The sequence below is a fragment of the Hippoglossus hippoglossus genome, chromosome 21 (genome assembly GCF_009819705.1).
Source record: "Hippoglossus hippoglossus isolate fHipHip1 chromosome 21, fHipHip1.pri, whole genome shotgun sequence".
In the NCBI taxonomy this organism is placed as follows: domain Eukaryota; kingdom Metazoa; phylum Chordata; class Actinopteri; order Pleuronectiformes; family Pleuronectidae; genus Hippoglossus; species Hippoglossus hippoglossus.
The window spans coordinates 24,554,714-24,580,778 of record NC_047171.1 but is presented as its reverse complement, the minus strand read 5'-3'; the positions used below and the strand labels follow the sequence as shown (position 1 = coordinate 24,580,778).

Here is a 26,065-nt window from a genome sequence, read left to right as displayed (position 1 = left end):
AACACCACATGTTGCAGCATTCCGTCTCTGTTTTGTTAGTTCTCCCTATATATAAACACTCAACACAACATATTGTATTATCTCTTACTCAATAGTTGCTGTAACGTTAGAAGTACAAAGACAGAAGTACAGAGTCAGCATAAACCACTGGGTCAACCTGTTTTGTATTCATCCTCCTCCTATCCAGACAGCAGTAGATGCCTGATATTGTCTGCAGGCAGTTGAGGTCACATCTCCTGTTTAAAATAAATCACCCTGTGAAAATCAGCTTTGTCAGAATTCTAATTCTATCAGTGAGCTGACTTCTATGCAGGTGATGATGTGACACTACGGCCCAAGGGGTGAAATGGGATTGGGCCTAAGAATGCATGATGATCCCAATTTATGACAGCATTTCACAATTAGACACCACCAATCACCACTGAGACAGGGAGTGATGAAATAATAGCTGTGACTGACTTTCAATTCATTGTAATATGATGCCACGGCCAATGTAATGTATGTAACAGAAGCATCAGTATGTTACTCCTCTAGCTTCTTTCATCTGCACCGTGAACTGAGCATTTATTTAAGAGGCCTCTCTGCAGCCCATTTGTTATTGTTAAAGGCCTACCTTAATATTTTCAATAATGCACCAAGTTAAAGGTTTCCTTGCACAGTTTACAGCTTTAATTCTCTGAGAATCTCTTTCATAGCCAAGCAAAATTGGTATTGTACAATGAAAATAACCTTGACATAATCGATATTGAATCCAATCAGAAATTGAATGGAATCGAAACCTTTTGAATCTAAGTCAAATCAATTTGGGATATCAGTGGCAATACCCAGCCCTACTTGGACAGTGGCTGAGGGGTAGAGCGGTCGTCCTCAAACCAAAAGGTTTGATTCCATTCTTCCCCATCTGCATGTGTGTCCTTGGGCAAGATACTTAACCCTGTATGGCCCCTCATAGAAGAAGTGCTACCCATAGATACCCTGTATGAATGTGTGTGTGAATGGGTCAATGGCAAAAAACGCTATATAAATACAGACCATTTATCATTTAAAATTACAAAAGACGCTGTTCCCCGTCTGCATGCAGAGCATTTGAAGACTAATCAAACTATTAGTATTATAACAGTATTCTTCTTCTTAGTAAATAATTTGTTTTATTGCAAATTTTTTGTTGTAGTGATGTGTTAAATAGGTATCATTGATAGTAGTTGTTTTATTTTACTAGATAAATAGCTAGCAAGCACAGCTAACTACAACATTTAGCATTTGACAGTTTACCAACGTGTATCAATTCTCACTCAGTATAAGTAAAGTTAATGTACCTATTTAGATAGTGCTACACTTAAAGTAGTCATACCTTACAGCCTGAAGCGCATTGGTACCTAAGGCCTCCTTCGATGGAGGACTCACCTACATGGTTTGCCTTCTGCTCCTCTCGTCTGCTCCTGCCACCGTGGAAGAGGCCTCCAGTACCTGGTGGACTGGGAGGGGTACAGTCCAACAGAGAGATCCTGGGTCGCTGCTCTTCACATCATCGACCCTCAGCTCATTGCCGACTTCCACACTTCGCATCCTGACCAGCCTGGTAGGAGGCCTGCACCCACTGAGGGGCCTGACCAGAGATACCTCCCCATCCATCCGCCCTAGACCTTGGAGGAAGAGTTGTCGTCCTCGGATGAAGAGGATGGGATAGGACAGGAGAATTCCTGCTATATCTACCTCAGCCCTGCCTTCAAAACCCGCTGACTATCTTCACTGTTGGCAGATGGTCTATGTGTATGTAAATAGCACCCACCCTTCTCTCAGCTCAGCTAGGCTTCTGCCCCATAACATTCACCAAGCTCTGTTCCGCATACTGCTGCTTTCCGTACTACTCAGTTTCTCCTAACACACCCCTTCCCACAGGGGATATTATTCGCTCTAACCTTCTCTAACTCCCTCCCTGGCACACATCATTCACGACACACTGTGGCTCATTTTTCTTTTTATCTCCCACTCTCTCTCTCACTCTCACACACACACACTGACCATCTGTCACAGTCAGACCTACAATCAGCAGAACCAGGAGAATTTTTTGTCTTGGGTCAAAGGAACGTCCATATCAGTGGGTCTCAGAGTCTGCTTTGTGCCTGTGATGTACCGTCTCTCTTCCAGGAGATGAGCAGGACAAGCAAACTTGTCAACTCCACTGGACTCAAAGAGAGTCAGTGTTTCAGCCTCTGCAGGTATAGACTTGCAGGCTGCATTTGCAAGACAGGTCTGTAGAAAGAGAGCACCTGCACCTTAATGGCATGGTTTATGTGGTTAAACATGGTTTATGTGTCACCTTGTACAAATGTTTTGATACAGAATTGATTTCTTTTTTGCCGAGGCTGTGCACATTTTGTGCGCGAGACAGAAAGAGAGAGATGAAGACATTAAAGAAAGAAAGAGGAGTACCTTTCTCCAAGCTCACTACTTGCTCTAATGAAAACAAATGGACTGTCATCTGCTCCACTTTGCTTGGCTGGTGGAGGGCAATGTGTGACACCAGCAAGCCAGGCTCCATAGATACTGAAGGAGCTAATCGGTGTCAATCACCAAGATAACCCTACTAATCTACCTGTGTCTGCACATGATGGATGTTTTGCTACATCTAATGTCAGCTTACTCATGCAGACAATCCGAAAGAGAAGTGAAAGCTTTCTCATAATTACGATTACTAGAGATGGTATTTGGCTCTCTGCAACTCACTCCCTGACGACATTCATAATCATTGATCACTGAGGAGAACCTGGTACTGATAACAAATGAGTAATGGCAAAGGGCTTAAAGACTGATAGCAGGTGTCAAGTTTTTATGAGACCATCTTTACCCCATTGTGTGCCTGGCTTGGGTCATACAAACATGTATTTATGCTTCCTATATTTATTTACCAGAATGTCTCCTTCCATCTTGTGAAGACAATAAGCTTTTAGAATGCAGAAGAAATGTATTCATCTACTACAGAGATATAACTGTAAGGGGAAGGGAGGGAGGGTAAATAAAGCCCTTTCCTGAGACTGATTTCTACCTCATTGTTAATTGTTGTTGATTCTAGAAGATTCTCTCACAGTCTCCAAGTGAGCGCTTGTGGGTTGGAGGTGGGAGGTTCCAACGGTGGAAGTGCAAACCTTGGCCTTTTCATTGGTCTGTAATGATCCAAGGGCTTGAAAGCTAATAGGGCATTATAAGGGCCCCTGCCTTGTTGGACAGCTGATTAATGCAGGAGGAGATGACATGGGGCCCCTGGGGGCCTAATAAAAGGGTGTTGCCAATCGAGGGAGCAGGATGATGAACGAGCTGCAAAGCCCATGCCTATGTCTCATTAGCACTCCCCTGCTCTTTCATGTTGAACTAATGTAGCGCATCGGCACTACGTAACCAGGAATGAACACTCTCTCCTCTCTCTCTCTCTCTCTCTCTCTCTCTCTCTCTCTCTCTCTCTCTCTCTCTCTCTCTCTCTCTCTCTCTATATATACATATATATACACATATACACACATATATACACACACAAATATGTGTATGTGTATATATATGTATATTTGTATTTGGGCTGGGCAATTAACCAAAAATGTATCGAAACTAACTTTTGTAACCTCTCACCAACTCAATCTTCCTCATGTCAGTCAATTAGGTTAATACTTTCCCCAATACGTGCATTCACGAACTGTCCGGTTTTCGCTATGTTCATTTTGCAGCAGCGACATACGATTTGAAGTCATAATGCCTAGCCCTAATGTGTATATATATACACACATTGACCCCCTCCTTGAATTTGTTTATCCACAAACAACTGTGCCTGCCGCCCTGCCACCCACAGGGGGGAGTTTTCTCAATAGATAATGCACCATATAAGATGAGGTATGTTCGGTTTGTCATGTCCCACAGCTGGAGGGGCTGTCTTAGCCCGTCTTAAGAGAAAATCATGGTCGAGGCGTTCTTTTCATAGCATTACGGTTTAAAATTTTATAGAAAATACGGACAAAACCTCATCTACGGACAAGTTTTCACTTGGTATAATACCAGACTGTTTTTTTCAAGGGAAGTTTCCAATACCCTGGTTTTGAAGGGATCCTTTTTTAACCGACTAATCAAAATATTCCTCATATTTTTGGAACATGAATTCTCTTATGGAGCCCCACATAGCACAGCCTTTGGATCATTGTTATACTGTGCACAATTACTTGATTGTGATGTCTATAAAATGTTTTGCTGTTGTTCTGAATGTTATTGTGGTCACTGTCAGTTCATTTACATGTCATGCACATATACAGTATATTCCCACTCATCCATTGTGTTGCAGCTATTCAATAAATATATGCCAATAAGTTAAACCGCAGTATCACAAACACTTAAGACATGGAAACATTGGAATTGTATTTAAAGAAGATATATGGGGTCAGATCGGTCTCAATATTCACATATGCACACAGGAGGATTCACAAATGCGCACAGAAGGATTCACAAATATATTCCAATTCACACACAAATAGTTATCAATGTATATAAATGTTTAAAAAAAATTCACAAATAAAAAAAAGTTTCACAAATATATTTCTGCATTTGTGTGTGGGTTTTTCTATTTCTGTGTGGATTTCTATGCATTTGTGTGTGGATTCTGTCATGGTTACCCACACACACACACTCAGCATTTCCTGTTTCATGTTTTATGTCACTTCCTGTTTTACTTTGATACGTTTGTCTCTGTTCCCTTTAGGTAACTTCAGTGCTGCCCTTGTGTGCCTCACGGATTACCTTCCCCTCCCTAACATGTTTCACCTGTGTGTAGTTAACTTGATTTCTGTTTAGTATACAGTGGATATAAAAAGTCTACACACCCCTGTTAAAATGCCAGGTTTTTGTGATGTAAAAAAATGAAACAAAGATAAATCATTTCCGAACTTTTTCCACCTTTAATGTGACCTATAACGTGAACAATTCAAGTGAAAAACAAACTGAAATCTTTTAGGGGGAAAAATACAAAATAAAAAAATCTTACAATATCCTGGTTGCATAAGTTTGCACACCCTTAAACTAATACTTTGTTGAAGCACCTTTTGATTTTATTACAGCACTCAGTCTTTTTGGGTAGGAGGCTATTAGCATGGCACATCTTGACTTGGCAATATTTGCCCACTCTTCTTTGCAAAAGCGCTCCAAATCTGTCAGTTTGCGAGGGCATCTCCTGTAAACAGCCCTCTTCAGATCACCCCACAGATATTCAATTGGATTCAGGTCTGGGCTCTGGCCTGGCCATTCCAAAACATTAATCTTCTTCTGGTGAAGCCATGCTTTTGTTGATTTGGATGTATGCTTTGGGTCGTTGTCGTGCTGAAAGGTGAAATTCCTCTTCATTTCTAACGGAAGCCTGAAGGTTTTGTGCCAAAACTGACTGGTATTTGTAACTGTTCATAATTCCTTGACTAAGGCCCCGGTTCCAGCTGAAGTAAAACAGCCCCAAAGCATGATGCTGCCACCACCATGCTTCACTGTGGGTACGGTGTTCTTTGGGTGATGTGCAGTGTTGTTTTTGCGCCAAACATACCTTTTGGAATTATGGCCAAAAAGTTCAACCTTGGTTTCATCAGACCATAACACATTTCCCCACATGCTTTTGGGAGACTTCATGTATGTTTTTGCAAAATTGGATGTTTTTCTTCGTAAGTAAAGGCTTCCGTCTTGCCACCCTACCCCATAGCCCAAACATATGAAGAATACGGGAGATTGTTGTCACATGTAGTACACAGCCAGTACTAGCCAGAAATTCCTGCAGCTCCTTTAATGTTGCTGTAGGCCTCTCGGAAGCCTCCCTGACCAGTTTTCTTCTCGTCTTTTCATCAATTTTGGAGGGACGTCCAGTTCTTGGTAATGTCACTGTTGTGCCATATTTTCTCCACTTGATGACTGTCTTCACTGTGTTCCATGGTATATCTAATATATCTAATGGTGTATATTATTTTGTACCCTTCTCCTGACTGATACCTTTCAACAATGAGATCCCTCTGATGCTTTGCAAGTGTAGCGTGGTGGGAAAGCGGGGATAGTGAAAGGTTGCCACAACGCCATCTGGGGAGTTCCACCTCCAGGAAATACTAAAATATGGTGAGTGCAACAGCACAGGTTTTGTTTGAATCACGGGGCAGGAGACGTGTTGTACTAACAAGAAAGAACTTTAAAGGGGACATTGTATGCCCATTTTACCACAAGTTGATATGGTTCCTTGGGGTCTTAATGAAATGTCTGTAACATACTTTGGTCAAAATACCACAAGGATCATTTAAAACAGCACCCTTTTTACCCTGTATAAAACAGCCCTCCACAGAGTGACCTGTTTTGAGTGCCTGTTCCTTTAAATGCTAATGAGCCAGCTCCCCCCTCCCCCTCTCCCCCCATGATTTTAAACGATATAAATTACATATTTTATATGATATAAATTATCAAATATGCATCCCATACTTTGCATTCCCCTTCTGTTGTCCTGGAGTTTTAATTTTCCCAATCACATAATTAAATGTCCCCCTCTGCCCATCCACTACAAGCACACAAGCAGACCAAGGCCATGTAGGGAGACTTCCAGTGCCTTGTTACGACACAAAACCCAGGAAGCTCAATCGAGTCACTCAAGCATGACGTTTCTGACTTAGAGGAACTATAACAAAACGCGCAAGTGTTTTTTTCCCAGAGTTTTTGGGTTGGTAGACATGCCAGATACCCACATTAACCTGTAGAAGTACTAACAAAGTGGAATTTGCATGCTATGTCCCCTTTAATATAACAGGAATAAATACAAACAAAAACACAATGAAACAAACAAACAGAATAACAATTTAACATAAGAAATAAAACACTTTTGACATGAGCAACCAGGGACAGGGCTGGGACTTACCACGGCGACGACAACCAAAGAAAAAGGGGAAGGATTAATAAACTCGCCACCCGTGACACAGCAAACCAACAAAACGGGTTGTGAAGAAAACCCCGCCATCAGGAATTGGGTCGCCGCCTCAGGCCCCTCGGTCCCAAGGTCAGACTTTTCGTGGTGGTCCTTTAATCTGTAGAAGGTGCCAGCAGCCTGGACATTTTGCTCGGGAGTGTGATGGTGAGCGGGCTTCGTTTCGACGCCTTGCTAATTCAGTAGCTGGGTCGAACCCACGCACCACCGTACCGTCCCATTCCTCCTGCCCCGTGATTCAAACGAAACCTGTGCTGTTGCACTCACCATATTTTAGTATTTCCTGGAGGTGGAACTCCCCAGGTGGCGTTGTGGCAACCTTTCACTATCCCCGCTTTCCCACCACGCTACACAAGCTCTCTGCGGACCATGGCTTTTGCTGTAAGATGCAACTAAGAAAATGTCCAGAAAATCCTACTGGAACAGCTGAACTTTATTTGGGATTAATCAGAGTCACTTTAAATGATGGCGGGAGTGTACTGACTACTATTTAACATGAGTTTGAATGTGATTGGTTAATTCTGAACACAGCCACATCCCCAGTTATAAGAGGGTGTGCACACTTATGCAACCACATTATTTTATTTTTAGATTTTTTAGATTTCCCCCTAAAATATTTCAGTTTGTTTTTCAATTGAATTGTTCACGTTATAGGTCACATTAATGGTGGAAAAAGTTCTGACATGATTTATCTTGGTCTCATTTTTTTACATCACAAAAACCTGGCATTTTAACAGGGGTGTGTAGACTTTTTATATCCACTGTATATGGTCTGCGTCTCCCTCTATCCTGTGCCAGTTCGTCTCGTCTTGTAGGGTTCCAGCGATATACCCACGTCGAGTCTTGTCTTGTGCTTTTGACCACGTTTTTGTAATTACCGACCTAGCCTTAGCCTCACGTCTTTTGGAAACCTCTGCCTTGTCTTTTGCCGAACCCTGACTGGAATAAAACGACCACTGTTTTTGGAAACTGGACATTGTATCAAGAGTTGTGCTTTTGGGTCCTCAGTTCATGTACTCAGCCTTAACAGATACGTATGCATTTGGGTGTGGATTCGTATGTATTTGTGTGTGGATCGCTCTACATTTGTGTGTGGGTTTTTTGAGACTTCCCTGACGTCGCTGGATTTACAAATGCATTTTTTTGGGACTTATCTGTAGCCAATCAGATGTCGCCCTCATTTTCAACCAATCACATGAGCGCAGCCCCACGAGGGTACGAACCGACCAGCGATACGGGTTCAGCAGCCGCCTGGCTGTTCACACCAGACGCGCAAAAAAAACGCACAAGAGGGGGCTGTTGCAGGCAAACATCTCTTGGCCAATTTGAATAAAAGCTCTGCGTCAACCAATTAGTCCCTCTGCTTATTTTCAAGATGTTATTTAAAGCAGGTCCGGCCCTGGCAATGTTGGAGCCCTAGGCAAGATTTCCCCCCAACATACACACGCAAATTGTTATGCATCCACAATAACTTTGGGACTGTGTACAGATGCACACACATGCAGAAAAAAATGTAGGCCATGAAAAATAATAAAAATATATAAAAAGAATCTGAAATCTGCTCATGAATAGCTAGCTAGCTGTCAGAGCTAGCTATTCATGACAACAAAAATAACCATTAATGATGTGCTCAATCGTGGTGATTCTTACTTTGTGGTGCTTTCTGAATTGTGCACCTGATAATATAATCCTTTTTTGATTAATCTTTGACTGTAACTGCAGTAACCCTGCAGACACACACCGGAGGCAGAAGCGCCTATTCTGGTGCGAGCAGCCGCCTGGCTGTTCACACAGGAAGCGCATTTCTCCACGCCAGTTCAGGGGTAACTGATGATGGTCTTCACAGGTGACTGACCTACGCAAGCTTATAGCCACCAGCCCCCCACAAGAGATTGTGTGCTTGTGTGTGTCTGTCTGTTTAGACACAACTGACAAATGTGTGGAATAAGCATATAATTAACGATGGGAAAATGTCATCATGGGGGGACAAAAATCTGGGAAATTGAAACTCCAGGAGAACAGCGGGGAAATCAAAAGTATCGGATGCATATTTAATAATTTATATAATATATAATATATAATATATAATATATAATATATCACATATATCGTTTAATATCGATTTTCTGTGTGTTTTCTGGCCCAATTCGCTCGCGGCGAGCTGGCCGTGGCGCTTCCCGGCACTTCTGCCTCCGGTGTGAACCCACCGTTAGAGGATGATGGTGTGACGTTACTGCGTTGGTTAACATTGTATGTATCACGTCATGATAAATCAGCCTCTTGTGCCGCCCTCTCGCAATTTTGCGCCCTAGGCAACTGCCTATGCCAGGAGCCACCCCTGATTCAAAGGATACATTATAATATAACAATCATAACAAGTACAGATGAGACATATTTCTTCCTCTGTTTTCTTCTTCAGGGCCAACTAGTGAGTTTTTAAACCGCAGAGGTTGCCCTTTGATCCATCATCGGAGCGAGCCAGTGGGTTTTTAAACCGCCAGGGCTGCTCTTTGTTATATATTGTGGTGGAAATTTGACCTGGTGAGGCTTCTGAAATAAAGAGGTGTGAGAATAATAGTCTTTTAAGTATACTTTATTCATTGCAAGGAAGGTCAGACAATCATACAGCATGCAAAGAGCATTCTGCAGAGGAAATGACAAAGAAACATTCCCAGGACATCATTAACATGGTGATAAGAAATGAATTGCTGTTTTTGTGGAAGAAAGGCATTTTCGTGAGTAAAGAGCAAGCATGGAGGGTGTAGGACAGGGGTCGGCTACCCGCGGCTCTGGAGCCGCATGCAGCTCTTCATCCCCTCTGCAGTGGCTCCCTGTACAGTGTTGTTGGCATTCATTGAACACGTTCATATGAGTGACGTTCACTCAAGCGAGAGTAAACGTCACTCACGTTCACGTAACATTTTTAAATCATCATCATATCAGGCCATTATGTGAAATACCAGGAGCGAGAGAAAATGTGTGTGTGTGTGTGTGTGTGTGCTCATACAGCGCACACACACACACACACACACACACACACACACACACACACACACACACACACACACACACACACACACACCGGAGCTCTGCCCCCCAGCCCCAACTCACTCGCTCAGAGTATACAAACTATGAGAGTGACACATTCAGTGAGATAAGAGCTCGTTTACATGAAGCATCCAGTAAGTGACTTTGTTGAAAAACTGTGCAAACAGTGAAAACACAGTTTCTCTGGTCACAGCTGCTCAGTGATCAGAGCAGAAGCTGCAGTTAATTTGTACTGAGCTGGAGTTTCTGTGTCCTCCTCCACTCTGACCTGCTCTCACTTTAACTAATAAACACTCATCGCTAGTTATCAGGACCTGATCAGTACATGAAGTAACTTAGTGTTGGTTTGATTCCAGAGTTTATGAGGCTGCATTTAAACATCATGAAAAATGACAACATGATGTGCTCAGTACAACATGAGACGTGACGCACACAGTCAGGACTCAGTGTTAAAATGACATGATCCGACACCATCAATTAATAACTAAACACATAATCGTAAGTTTGTCACCTTAATCATCCCAATACAAAAATTGAACAAATGAACGTGAACTAGTTCATTTTTGGAATCGTGAACTTAGTTCAAAACTTTAAAAAAATTAACTATGAACGTGAACTAGTTCATTTTCATCTGCATGAACTGAACTTCATTTTAAGTGTGAACAGAACACTGAGTATTACTATATATAAAACTTTATAAGCTGTGTTATCAAATATGTTTTGCGGCTCCAGAAGAATTTTATTTGGTGGAAGAGGGGGCAAAATGGCTCTTTTGATAGTAAAGGCCCCTGGTGTAGGAGGAAATCAATTTACACAAAATCATTGTCAGAATTATATTTGTACAGCACCAAATATCCAATTCAGTGAGGGGACTTTTTTCTCATATCTATGTTGTCTAGGTAGTGAAAACCTTTGACCTTGGTCATGCTCTCGCACTCCCCAAAACACAACAGGCAGCTGCAGTGTCAATTGAATATACATATTAGATTTAACAACTTCAATCAAAATCAAAAACTTAATTTAACCATCATCATAATTAACATTTTGTAGAGTCTTCAACCCATGTGCATTACGCATGTAGAGGGTCACCACAATAGAGAGGTTACTGGAACATTCGATGCATGGCGATATGGAATCAACACAAACAAAGTATCAACATAAACTAATTTTCTCTGGTTATACATCATTCCTATGAGAATACGATCCTCATAGACCTTAACCGATTTATAAAATCGCTCACTCTACTTGATCAATGTTCTTGCTTTTTTCTCTGTTTATACAATGAAAACCTGAAATCATCAAAATAAGCCAAAGACCAAAACAAACACAGAAGTGTAAATCGCATGTTCCTGACAAAATAAGCATTGCAGGTCAGCTGAATTACACATTTAATAATGTTATCTACCTGTTTAAGAGATAAAATGTATCAGAAAGTTCAAATGTTCTATTTGAAAATAAAAGTCTGAACTACTGTTGCTAGCACTGACTTAGATATTTTGTAATGTCCACCCGATTGTATGTGTATGAAGCAACCTCTTACATCAGTGTTGGAGGGGGAATAAAAGGTGCTGTTCTATAAAAACATGTTATTTCATGTTTTATAGAATGCAACAAATCCATAGTAAAATAGTGCTGTAAAGTAGATCAAATATTATGTAAATATTACTCACAAATGTCTTGGTATAAAGTAAATGAAAGGTAATTTCAATATTTGTAAGTAAGATACAAAATTTACTTGCAAAATCTTAGCACATTTTATACCTAAGGGTGGAAATCTCCAGTAAAATTCTTAAGTAGTCTTTATCTTCCAATTCTTACTAGGAAGTAAACTTAACTCGAGGGTTTCCCAAATATATATTACAAAGAATTTCTGTTACTTAGTCACTCCAAATTTGTTCTCAGTGGATTGCTTGGATATGTGTAACTGTGCAAGAAAACCTCTAACTTGGTGCACAGAGGAAAATATTAAACCATTTAAAAACACTGATATAATAATAATATTATGGCATAATCATGAATGTTCACCTTCTCAAACATAAATTAACTTAATTGTAAAGAACATTCATTATGACAGTTGAATTTTAATTGGAAATATTAAAATATCCTTGATGAATAAAAGATTTAAAAAAACATAAATAAAATAAACCACTCAGAACTAAAACAATAGATAAAATGGACTCTCTAGCCCCGTTAACAAAAATTGCTTGAGTATATGTAAAACATTTGACACAGGGGATATGTTATCAGCTCATTGAATCGTTAAAATCCAAACATTCATGTTGTACAATTACAACACTAATAATTACATCAAATAGGAACACTAAAATTAATTAAAACAAAAGACAAGCTCAAACATAAAGTTAAACTGGGAATTAAATATTGGAATTGAATATAAATTATTATATACAAAATTTATAACGTCTTAATTAGCGACAGAGGCCCACTTATTAGACAAAAAATCCACTGTCCGATTACTAGAAATCACTTTTGTAACAGAAATCATGGACAGCATTAGGAATTTGTCTCAGGTAGAAACAAACACGGATGGCCCCACCCACAGGGATGAAGTCCTGCTGGAATATCTCCATCAACTTCTCAGAAAGATTCAATTAAATTACCTTTACCTTTACCTATTAAACGTCCAATCAGTGTCAGGCTTTGGGTAGGATACCTCATCAGCCACACTTATATCTGGAGGTCTGTAATCAGCCTTATTATTAAAAATGGGATTAAACATTGGAGAATGCATCAAACTCAGCATATTTTAATATTCATGGTTTTAGTCAAGTCTGCTTTGTTCATCTCGTCCCCTCTAAACCATGTCAGTGTGATTGTCATCAGTTATTCTGCTTAGCAGATCATTTTAGTCTTTTATTCTATTTGTGTGCACTTTGAATAGTGTTTATTTTGTGTAAAACATCAAAGTTACCAGAACAAGCTCCTCCTCTTGAGACCACTCAGGAGGAGGATATAAAACCACTCCTTGTTTCCCTCTATGTCACCTCTTCATGGATGTCTGGGGGAAGGGCTGGCATGTATCTTGAAGCGTGGATCCATTCTGCTCACTCTTACATGAAAGGGTTTCGGCAGTCTGCTTGATACCTGTACATGAAACAAGGTCTGGTTTAGTTTAGTTAGTTAGTTAGTTAGTTATATTAACATACTCTCACATATACCCATTAGTCCAAAGCAGAGTTTTTTTATGGGGTGTCAAAGGTGGGCTTGCATTAGGTGTGTTGAATGGAATAAAGCACAATATGCAATGTGTGTGGTCACCTGAAACCTGTGGTCATCATTGTTTTGGTCTTTATTTCTTTTATTGTGGATTTAATTCTCACACTCCGATCTTAGCTAGTTATAGCTAAAGGCATCCACTTAAGGGCACTTAACGATGATTCTTTTAATCCTGTTTCCTACTTTGGAAAGCTTCAACCTAATTAAAAAACTGGTCTACAATTACTAGCAAGTATTTGTAGCTCTAATAGCTTCACATATTTACAAAATCTATTTCCATATTTATACAAGGACGTGATGAAAGTAACAAATGATCATGTTTCACTGCGCTGTACTTTTTCCTAGTTTGCTGAAAAGTGATTAATTTTTCCCTCCTGCAAACTATTGTGACCTTATCATCTCATTGATCCCCCCTTTTCCCACCTCTGATGGGATGTGGACAACGGAACAAAAAGGGGTCACGGACAGACTGGACAACGTTTCAATGCATAATTTATTTAAATCAACACCAAAAGCATATCTAGAATCAGTGTAAATGGTTGCAACTTTGTTCTTTTCCAGAATTCAGGTCCTTGTAAGGGCGCACAAGACCGTAGAGGTAACAGAAGGTAACGCTTGTGCTTCCACTACTATTCATTCAGATATTACAGCGTAGCAATATGTTTTATTTATTTTTTGTGTCAGATGGTCTGCTAACTGACCCCTCCATGTACAGAATCAAATTAGAATCTGGTATTGGTGTCTGCAACAAATCTGGTCTCTGGTTAAATGACCACAAGACAGTCATGTTCATTATTTTCATCCATCATAGGAAGAAGAGTATCTGGGTTCAGATCACGGCACGAAAAGCCGAATTTTCGCCACTGCAAACGCCTGCAAACTCGCCTAATTCCTGGCAGTTAGTGCCCGTTTACAGGATGCAAATTCAGCGTTCGCTGCTGGCTAAAACTAAACGTAAATACAGTAAGATCGTAATTCACGTCGGCAGCAACGACTCCCGGCTTCGCATGTCGGAGGTCACTAAAGTTAATGTGGAGTCGGTGTGTGCTTTTGCAAAAACGATGTCGGACACTAGTTTTCTCTGGCCCTCTCCATAACACAACAGGTGATGACATGTTTAGCCGCATGTTGTCTTTTAACCGCTGGCTGTCGAGGTGGTGTCCTGTAAACGGTGTGGGCTTTGTAGATAATTGGCAAACTTTCTGGAGGAAACCTGGTCTTGTTAGGAGAGACGGCTTTCATCCCACTTGGGATGGAGCAGCTCTCTTATCTAGGAATATTACCCAGTCTATTAAATGACAACCCAGAGTTGGGACCAGGACGCAGAGCTGCAGTGCTAAACACGTCTCTGCACTCCCTCTAGATCAGTCACACAACCACAAACCCATAGAGACTGTCTCTGTCCACCGTCCCATTAAATTATTTAAATCAAGCAATAACAGAGGGAGAATTCCACAAACAAATCTAACACAAATTAACACAACCTCTGCAGCAACTCAACAAACAAAGACTTTTAAATGTGGACTTTTAAACATAAGATCACTATCATCAAAGGGTATTTTAGTAAAGGAACTAGTCTCAGATCAAAAAATAGATTTATTGTCCCTCACTGAGACCTGGCTGCATCCCGATGAATATGTCAGTCTAAATGAATCTCCTCCCCCCAGTCATATACATTCACACATTCCCAGAGAATTCGGCCGAGGAGGTGGAGTTGCTGCTATTTTTAACTTCAGTCTATCAATTAATCCTAAACCTAAACTAAGCTACAACTCATTTGATTGTCTTGTTCTTAGTCTTCCACACCCATCCAAGAAACACCAACAGCCAATCATATTTGCTGTAGTTTAAATGGTAAATGGTTTTGTATTTATATAGCGCTTTTCTAGTCTTGATGACCACTCAAAGCTCTTTACAGTACAGTTTTACATTCACCCATTCACACACTCCAGCAACCGTGTTGAAAATCTCCTAGACTGGAAGAGTAGTGTTAAAGTTTATAAGAAGGCCCTCCACAAAGCAAGAGCTGCCTACTACACCACATTAATAGAAGAAAATAAAAACAACCCCAGGTTTCTCTTCAGCACTGTAGCCAGGCTGACAGAGAGTCACACCTCCACCGACCCAGTATTCCTCGATCCCTAAATAGCAATATCTTTATGACCTTCTTTAATGATAAAATTCTAACTATTAGAAATAAAACCAACCATCTCCTGCCCTCAGTTGGCACTAATACCCTACCAAGAACAGAAATCTCAGAAACTGCTGAGAATCTTATCAATTATTTAGACAGCTTCTCTCTGATCACCCTTGATCAGCTGACCAAAATAATCTCATGTTCTAAACCAACCACTTGTATCTTAGATCCCATTCCTACAAAATTACTTTAAGAAATTCTGCCCCTAATTGATAGTTTGTTACTGAACACAATCTGTCATTATCATCAGGATATGTACCACAGTCCTTTCAACTAGCTGTAATCAAACCCCTTATCAAAAAACCCACCCTGGACCCGGAGGTTTTAGCCAATTACCGACCGATATCTTCCTGTCTAAAATCATTGAAAAAGTTGTAGCCAATCAGCTGTGTGAGTTTCTCCAGGAAAATAATATATATGAAGACTTTCAGTTGGGGTTTAGAGCTAATCACAGCACGGAGACAGCCTTGGCAAAAGTCACTAATGACCTTCTAATAGCTCCAGATCAGGGATTTGTGTCTGTCCTCGTTCTGTTAGATCTTAGTGCAGCATTCAACACTATTGACCATAACATTTTATTACAGAGACTAGAACAGTTAATTAGCATTAAAGGAACCACCCTAAACTGGTTTAATCATATTTTTCAGATCGATTCCAATTCGTGCAAATTAATGATGAGTCATCTGTGCGCACCAAAGTTAACAACGGTGTTCCACAGGGCTCTGTGCTCGGCCCAATTTTATTCTCATTATATATGCTTCCACTAGAAAACATTATCAGGACACACTCTGTAAATTTCCACTGCTATGCGGATGACACCCAGTTATACTTGTCAATAAAACCTGAACAATGTTATATATTAACTAAACTCCAAGCATGTCTCAAGGACATAAAAACCTGGATGACCCGCAATTTTCTCTTGTTAAACTCAGATATAACAGAGGTTCTAATACTTGGCCCAAAACACCTTAGAGATACATTATCTAATGATATAGCTGCGCTAGAGGACATTGCCCTTGCTTCCAATGAAACAGTCAGGAACTTGGGAGTGATCTTCGATGCTGATTTGTCCTTTAATTCTCACTTAAAACAAATTTCTAGGACCCCCTTCTTTCACTTGCGTAACATTTCAAAAATCCTTTCTCAAAAAGATGCAAAAACTAGTCCACGCCTTTGTTACATCCAGACTGGATTATTGTAATTCCTTATTATCAGGCTCCAGCAGTAAGTCGTTAAAGACTCTGTCTCCTCTCCTGTGGAATCATCTCCCACTTTCAGTTCGGGAGGCAGACACCATCTGTAAAACCTTCTTTTACGATAAAGCCTATAGTTAGAGCTGGTCCAGGCTTGTCTTAGACCTGCTCTTAGTTATGCTGCTATAGGTCTAGAATGTCGGGGGACACATGACACTCGGAGCTTCTCTTCCCAGCTTCTCCATCCTCTTCTCCATCCTTATCACATCAAAGAAATTAATATCTCATCAATACATGTTACTGACTTGACTTCTTCCCCGGAGTCCCTTTGTCTTATCATCCGCAGATCCAGGGCCACGGCTGCGGCCATATCATGGATTATGATGGTGGATCGCGTATCAGAGATCGTAATGGCGGATTCTGCATCGTGCTGGCATCTGATAATGGTGGTGGACCACGATCGAGGTGGCAGCTGATGGTGGATCCTGATGGTGACTGTGGACTATAGTGGCATCCGATCTTGATGGTGGATCCTGATCGTGGTGGCTGCTGACCATGGACTATGATTACAACAAGACTTCTTGATATATAATATTTCTCCTCAGATACTCGACCATTACTGACAATAATCCATCAATTCATTGACCTTCAGTTATGCTACAAAGTGTTTATTCTAATCAATGCTGCAAATACCCTTATCTTTCTGATGTTCTCCTTTACACTTGACATCTATTGCACTTGTGTCCGTCCTGGGAGAGGGATCCCTCACATGTGGCTCTCTCTGAGGTTTCTACCTTCTTTTTTCCCTGTTAAAAGGTTTTTTAGTAGTTTTTCCTGACTCTTGTTGAGGGTTAAGGGCAGAGGATGTCACACCTTGTTAAAGCACTATGAGACAAATTGTGATTTGTGAATATGGGCTATACAAATAAAATTTGATTGATTGATTGATTGAAATCGCTTGTGAGAACTTATCTCACTTCACCATTGGACAGACCTTAGAAACGAAAAGTCACTTGTGATTGGCTGGTAGATTTGTTGCTATTGGTCACCCTGGGTCATTATAATACACACGTGGGTAGTCCCCTCCCACACGATATTAATAATAATAATAATTAATATATAGTTATTATTACTAATAATTTATTTATTAATATTAATTATTAGTACGCCTTTACCAAAAGAACTGCAGTTACTGAAGACTTTACATTCATTCATGTGATGCTTGATGTTATATGTTGAACATATTGTAGAGGGAAAAAAACATTTACAAGGTATATGTTGAGTCAAAGCTTTATTTACATACAGTAAAAACACAACTGGCCTAGCCAGTGAAAAACTAATCAGGTGAAGCTTGAAATGTCTCTTTGCTGCCTCTGGGTCATAAGTTCTTGGTGGGACTGAATCTGCTCCAGTGTGTAGACGTCTGTGGTGTGTAGCTGTGAGATTCAGTCTAGCTTCTGGTCTTCTTTCAAGACCAACACACCTCAGTCCAGCAGAGATTGAATCATGCCTGTTATCGCTCTGTGAGGCAAGGGATACTATCTTAGCAATAGCTTTAACTTTCACTTTGTGAGGGGAGAAAATTCAACATTAAGATGCATTATGTAGAGATCTAGCTAAAAGACTTCTTATTGGTTTGGTGTGAATGCAGAAGCTGCATACAGCTTCTCTCTTTGGCTGGCATGTAGCCACCATCTCTTCAATGTGTTTGAATGCATGTCACAATCACAGCAACATGTGGATGTGTGTCACTTAATCTGTACAAATTACTTTGCCTGTTGTATTTGGCAAGGTTCACCATTGCGGACCAACAACATTTTTTCATATTCCATCAAGTGTTTTGTATCCAAAAATGCATTAGCTGATTGTATTTATCTGTAGAACTAAATACTTCTGTGCAGGAGACAGGTCTCATGCAAACATCAATGCCACTCAAGCTGGCAATGTTTGTGTTGGGGTGATGGATAAAACGCTAAAGAAAACTTTAAAAGTGAAAACAACGATTTGAATTGAGTGTAAAGAGAGATAAGGTCAAATTTGTAATCTCCAATTTAAAATAGTATTGATACTCAATTTTCTGTAAATTATGTAAGATAAATGTAGAATTAGTAACTATTTTGTAGAAAGCACAGTGAAACTACCAGTTTTAAAATGATTATATATATATATTAATTGTTTTATTTTAAATGATGAATGTAAAACAAACTTCAGGATTAGTTGTTGATAACTTAAGTGATTGAGTCATACAAATTAAATTTTGGGATTGGTTTGAAATTTTTTTTTTTTTTTCTTCTGCAAAGTTATCTGCATTATATTTCAAACTGTTCCATCCACAGACTTAAAGTCTGAAACTCTCAAATTCAGTAAACCAAATCACCCATAAGCTCAAGACAAGTTTTAAGTTATATAATTGTTTTTCTCAGATGCAAATCTTCCACTGACTTGTATTGTTCTTTTAGTTAATAAAATTTTTGGCAAGAAAATTGCCTTCTTTCTTTCTTTTTGTTCCATCTCATTGACAACATTCATCTAGTTTCATTCTGAAAAGTCAGCTTTAAAAAACCAACAACATGGCTCAGTTAAAAATTTTCATTCAATAACTACTCCTCTTATCTCTGACATGATGTCAACATCTGACGATTATTATTTTAACCATAGTGTCACCATTGTTCTGCATTAGTAAGAATAAATCTACGTGTAAACTCAGCTTTAGTACCATCCACTGGAAGTGGTCTCCTTCTTTCTGTTTTATCAGTTTCATACAGAACACAGTGAGATAACTTCTTAGTTTATGGCTTAAAATCTTACATACAATAGAACATGAGGCACAGCAACCCCAGAGAGTGCTCATTCATCTCTGTTACTTTAAATAAATCTGATTTATTTCTTTTAAATTTCTGTCATAATGTGTGTTTTACCTTTTGCTGATTTCGAACAGTAGTGATTATTATTCTCTATTTTCATCATATGTCCCAAACAGAAGAGGAGAGTATAGAGACTGTCTGTGTCTCCCTGCTCTCCTTTGGATCTGAACTCGAAGGTCATCTATCTTTTTTGCAGTTTAGTGTTTTGATACAATGAAACTTAACTATCTGGATGGTAAAGTAGTTGAGTTCAGTTGCTCTACAGTATTTCCATTTTCATTATTTCATTTTCATTCTACTACATTTATTTTACAGCACTTGTGCTGTTAAGATCAAAATAAAGATTTCACACAATGAATATACTTACACTTGGACTTATGTTTTGTTGATGCTTATGTACTTTTAATAATTTAAAGGTTCTAAATACTTAATTCAACACTTAATAGCATATTTCATTAATTCCCTCAAGCATATCACACATTATCTAATGTATCTGTAAACCTTGATGGTTTTATTCATTTGGTCAAGAGACTAAACTCTGTCTCAGGGAAACAGTGATCACATCAGCTATCAGTAGTGAATTCCTCAAAATACAGGGATGTCAGCACAAACACATACACATCAAACCTTACTTCCTATTTAGCACATTAATCTTGTAGGTATTCGTAAAAAAATCATTGCATGATGATAAAATATTATCATCATGTTTTCTTTTGAAACTTTTTCACATTACTTCATTAGCATTTATCAGGAACATTTTATCACTGATATTTGTGGATATTGGAGCATAAGGCTTCATCTGCTCTAGCTTGTTTAATCTCCTCTGATTTTGATCAGTCATAACTTTTTTAACTTTCAGGGGCAAATGACCCAGCAACTGGCCATTCACCATCAGCCAACTCACACATGAGCACCGTTAAAGACATAACATTCTGTAAGTCTATCTTTGTATCGGCCTATGACTCCAGCTGGCCTTCTGGAGCAAAACATTGCTTCTGACCAGGTACCTTGTTTTGCCTGTTTATCACTGGCGGACTGATACTTAACACCTTAGCTTTGCTTAATTTTTATAAAATTGTTTACAGTTTAGTTTTAACCTCGGCTGTGGAAAGATTACTTTCCTTGTTGGCATATTCACATCAATTTGAAAAATAAATAACATTCACTTATACATTCATTAAACCCTGCTGCAGCATCAGAGCTTCCACAGTTATATTTTGCTTGACTACATTTCAGTCAGACAACTCACGTTCAAATGTCTATTGCAGCAGAAGAACAGGTTTAGTGTTTGGCGTCTAGACTCCAACTTAATCACTTCCCCATATGATTACACAGGAATGATGGGAGTGATGAGCAAATACTTTTAACCCCCCCGTCGGAGCCTACAGGTGGATGCTGGGGTGGTGGAGGGGCTGAAGCAACTGGTAGCAATACTGCAGCAGGGGATGATGGGACATTTCTCTCTGCTTAAATAGACCACCTGATAAGGTGGGTGTGTATTATAGATGGTTGTGGAGAGTGAGGTATGTCACATGATGTATGTCACATGATTGGAGCAGCGCAGCTCGAGTTGGCTGCCTGAACTAGCTCGCAGGCGTCGCTCCATCAGTGGTGGCAAACTTAAAGGATTTTGAACTAAAACTTTTTTTTTCTTTGTTTACACACTCTTAAAACTATTGGCACCTCGACTCTGGGATCAGAAATCCGCACAGAGCCTTCACTTTTCCTAAAGGACACAGAGTAGATAATCCCCGTTATTGATTTAAACAAAATAGGCCTTTTCGCACTACTTCAAAAACATCTTTTCTATAGTTTAGACCTCAGATGGGTCCCTCTGTCTTGAGTGCAGCCCGAAGCTGCCCTGGAAAACATCCCCTCCTTTTGGGGGCTGTGGAGTTTAACTAACACACCACAGTCTTTTTCTAATCTTTCCCGACGGACATAGGCTCCTCGGGTCAGGGTGTAACCAGGCGGCGGCTATTGCCTGTGTCGGGCACGACCCGAAGTCTCCCCAGAAACCAACCAACCACTGGTAAACACATTTAGTATAGACTAAGCACACTAGTACAGTGCATTATGATATAATAAATATAAATAATCCAATTTTCACTACAGCTCAGTTCACTTCCTTTCATTTCGGCTAATTCAGTTTTGATTCAGATAGATCAATTTGGATTCGACTCGTTGGGCATGTGAAAGCTGGTGAAAGGAGAACTTAAGCAGCAGCTGATGTCTTATGCAGAAGATTTTAATGTAGACTTGATGCATCAAGGAGAACAGAAGGTGGAACAATGTACAAAAGCTAACAGAGTTACATGAGTATTTTTCACACACAAGTCTGAAGATGTCTCCCACAGCATCCCAGTATATCTTCCTCTACTTGTCTCACCCGTTCTAACAGCACATCCATTAATGGATAGAATTAATGCCACTCTCTATGTTACATGTAGGTATTGTGGCATCACGAGAGGACGTGTGGTAGAGGGGCGTTATGTTCCTCTCTGGGAGTGGCTACCATGCCACAAGATGGCTGCCGGGAAAACTACATCGCCCAGAATGCACTACTCAGACAGGTGCAAATGCCTCAGCCCTCTGATTAAAGCTGGAGCTCAGGTGTGGGAGAGAGAGAGAACAAAGGAGTGGACACACACACACCAAGCAGGCGGCATCGTACATGGCACAAACTTAGCTCGGCGTCTGGAGAACTTTGATTTGGCAACTACAGTTGGTAGGATACAAGTGAGGAGCAACTTTATGGAGCATATGTTTTGCCTTTGAAGAACTCTTATGTTTTGGCTTCCTGAAAGACTTTGTGTTGGTGAATAAACCGGATTCTTCGTTTTGAAAGCACTTTTGCCTGCTCTGTCCTGTTGTGACGCACTGCCCTACACCCTGCTTATTGGTAAAACCTCTCATGATACCACAGTATTCACATCCTATCAGATAGTTAAACCTAAAGCATGCATTCCTAAATCACATTGTGTCCTTACTAGGGTACTTACTCCAGTTTGTGCTGAGCATCCCAGGGTGCCCGCTGCTGCTTCCAGCAATGAGCAAAGGCAGCCACACTCTTTTTTTCCTTCACACTCCTCTCTGAAGATAAAGAAAGATAGTTAGTCTCTCTCTCTGTCTCTCTCTCTCACACACACACACACACCCCCTCTCCCTCTCTCTCTCACACACACACACACACACACACACACTATCTCTCTCTCTCTCTCTCCCTCCCCCTCTTTCACGCACACACACACACACACACAAACTAGTGTGACCAGATGATCTTTTTAGATCTTTTAGCAGATCAGATTGTCATAAAGCTATAGGTGCACACATTTTAAACATATTCTTATCACAGATTCCTCCCACAGTGGTGGCGGCACTATCAGGTTTAAAACAGGTTGAATCAACAATCTATTATTTATGGTAACCTAATCTGTGCAATAGACAAATGAAAGCACATCAATACAATCAATCACACATATTTTACAAAAATGAAAGGGACATTTTTATTAACTAAAGGCAGGAATTATTTCCCATGGAAATATGAGCCATGACAATAATTGTTTTGGGACTGCCTGCTATTATGAAAAGACATGGAGATTATAATAGAGAGGGATAAGATCTTTGGATTTGTTCTTACTTGATTTTTGGAGACATTTCTCATAAAAATAAATTACAAGTTTAGATTTTTTAATGGTAAATAAAACTTACCATTAGCAATGTACAGACGATGTAGAAAGAATGACAGTCTGGTCCAGTTATTGAGAGCAATAGCTTCAACCACATTGGCTCCGCTGTCTGTTGTCACACACTGTTTGTCCTCTTCCACGAGTTAATAAACTTCTTTCCACCACTCGCAATATTTTTGCCCGTGTAATCCTCGGGAAAGAAACTAGTCACGAGGCAGGAGTTGTGCAGCTTCCAGTCGTTGTTGATGTAGTGCACGGTCAGGCTGATGTATGGTTTTGTGGTTTGCTCGACCACAGGTCCGAGGTTGAGGCAAAAAACTCCACCGACGTTAGTGTAGCTGCTAGTTTGTCGTGGCCTTGCCTAATACATCACAGGCAAGGATATGTAACCGCATCAGTACTTTACATCCACTGTTTGCTCTTGTCATATGGAAAGCCACTAGCGAGAGCAACTTGTGAGAGCCACTAGCGAGAGATACTAGCGATGCCCCAGCGATGCTCTGTTGAGTTGTTTGTTTACTTTTGGGCCGCACATTAACAGCTGCTTGTGTCTCCTGCTCGTACTGGTTGTACTCAATGGTGTGTTGAAGTGGTGAAACACGTTTGTTGTGTTTCCACCTTTAGCAGTAAAAGTTTATTACTATTACACAATAGTGTATATTTTTCCCACACTATTGAAGTAGCTCCTTTTTAGGGAAATTGTTATCGTAGGCTGATACGCTGCTCTCGCTTTCAGACGTTGTTGTGGGCGCCAAGGAATATAAATGTGTCATACGTCATTGCGTCGCTATATCATTAATATCAGCGATATGACAGTTTTTTATCACATACAAATTTATACTGGTATTATCATGAACGGTATGATATGGCACAGCCCTAGTCCTTACATCTTGCCACTGGGGAAATACGCAAAAGAGTGAGAGTTGGTGCCTCTCTGTCTGGTGCATCTGAGTTAGATATGAAAGTCCCTAAGCATAGACACTACAATGTACTGTTGTTTGGCCCTTTATCTATAACCTGACCTTGGGTACTGCTTGGAGAGAAGGGAGTGTGTGGAATTAGACATGCACTCTTCTCCTGTACAGATATAATATACACTTTATACATAATATATAGTGGCATATACAGTAATGTTTGAGGATGGTCAGAAATTCCTCAACACTATCTTTAATCAACTCTCTTCCTATCTTCACCAAAACAACCTTCTTGATACTCACCAGTCTGGTTTCAAGGCAGGCCACTCAACTGAGACTGCCCTCCTTGCTGTCCCTGACCAACTTTGGACTACTAGAGCAGCCTCTCTCTACTCTGTCGCCATCCTTTTTTACCTTTCTGCTGCGTTTGACACGGTGAACCACCAGATCCTTATTTCCTCCCTTGAGGATCTGGGAGTCTCAGACTTTGCACTCTGCACTACCTCAAAGACTGTACCTACCGGGTAAGTTGGAGAGGATCTGTGTCAGAACCTTGTCAAGTTACTACTGGGGTCCCTTTTGGGTCCCCTCCTCTTCTCTCTGTACACCAACTCTCTCAGCTCTGTCATTCACTCACATGGCTTTTTTCTACCACAGCAACTTATTCTCTCTTTTTCCCAGTCTGAAACACAGGTAGCAGCGCAAATCTCTGCCTGTCTTTGACATCTCTCAGTGGATATCCACACACCACCTGAAAATCAATCTTGACAAGACCGAGCTACATTTCCTTCCAGGGAAAGGCTCTCCCACCAATGACCTTACTATCACCATCAACAACTCTCATCAACCCAGACCTCAAGGAACCTGGGTGTGACACTCGAAGGCGGCACAGGTTCTAGTCCAGGCTCTTGGCAACTCCCTCCTGGCTGGTCTGCCTGCTAGAGCCATCCGACCTCTGCAGCTCATCCAGAACACAGCAGCTCGACTGGTTTTCAACCTACCTAAGTTCTCTCACACTACACCGCTCCTCCGCTCCCTTCACTGGTTACCAGGGGCTGCCCGCATCCGCTTCAAGACATTAGTACTTGCGAACCATGCTGCGAACAGATCGGGCCCAGTCTACATTCAGGATGCATCAGCCAATTGGCTTGGTGCTCCCTCACTGTAAGGGACAGCTAGCCACTCAAAAAGACCTCGAAAAACGATTTGCGTGGGGGGCCCATTCCGCCATTTGGGAGCCAGGACAGCAGAATGTCTACACATTTTCCACTGCAGGCTTATTTAAGAAGATCCTATTAGAAAAGTAAATATAAAAATAGAGTTTTTAAGCTGAGGTTTAACAATATATTAAAGGTCATTGTTTTCAACCAAACAGCAAAACATTCATGATTTTCAATTTATTAATCTAATATCATATTTTTATTTTGGGATTGGGTTTAGTGACTGCAGTACCTTAAAACACATTGCCATTGCTATGCACTTTTAAATCTTAACTCATTATTACAACAAAAAGTGCATGGTGACTAAAACGTACAATATTTGTGGAGTAGCATGAAATAGTATAATAGTACAGCAGTAAAGTATATTCACTTAGTTTTGTTCCACCACTGAAATCTGGACCTAATTGTTTATAACACATTTAAGTTGAAAATGTCTTAATTAATTTACAGATGTGATCCATTTTTATAATAGCCAGTTAAGAGTATCGGTTGTTGCCCTTTTGCTAATTCTCCGTTAATATGTGACAGCACAATTGCAAGATTTCATATGCACATGTATGTATCTTTGTCGTTTGTATTGTTAGGTTAGGGTGGGAGGAAGGGTGTGCTGCACTTGCACCAGAAGCAGACGGGGTGCTCCTCCTCATTTGAATGTGAAAGTATTCTTTAGGTGTTAAGATACCATATCTCCCCTGGCGCAGCGTGTTTTCAATCTGTCTTGCTTGGCTCTATGACC

At 40.3% G+C, this 26,065-nt stretch overlaps 2 long non-coding RNA genes across 3 annotated transcripts in view; both read right to left on the bottom strand.

Annotated features, from left to right (window-relative positions):
- Window positions 1-26,065, bottom strand: part of LOC117754527 — a 46,032-nt gene that overhangs the window by 8,736 nt on the left and 11,231 nt on the right. The window contains exons 3-4 of one of the 2 annotated variants that reach the window (XR_004612451.1): window positions 5,916-5,926; window positions 4,813-4,973 (exon numbers count right to left, since the gene is read on the bottom strand). This is a non-coding gene — a long non-coding RNA (uncharacterized LOC117754527). Of the gene's footprint in view, window positions 1-4,812; window positions 5,043-5,915; window positions 5,927-26,065 lie in introns of those variants that run through there. The other variant, XR_004612450.1, reaches the window with a different exon arrangement.
- Window positions 5,971-25,572, bottom strand: LOC117754529. The gene is made up of 6 exons (XR_004612452.1): window positions 25,562-25,572; window positions 22,710-22,718; window positions 21,530-21,535; window positions 7,324-7,742; window positions 7,097-7,102; window positions 5,971-6,026 (listed from the first exon to the last, which is right to left on the bottom strand). It is a non-coding gene; the product is annotated as an uncharacterized LOC117754529 (long non-coding RNA).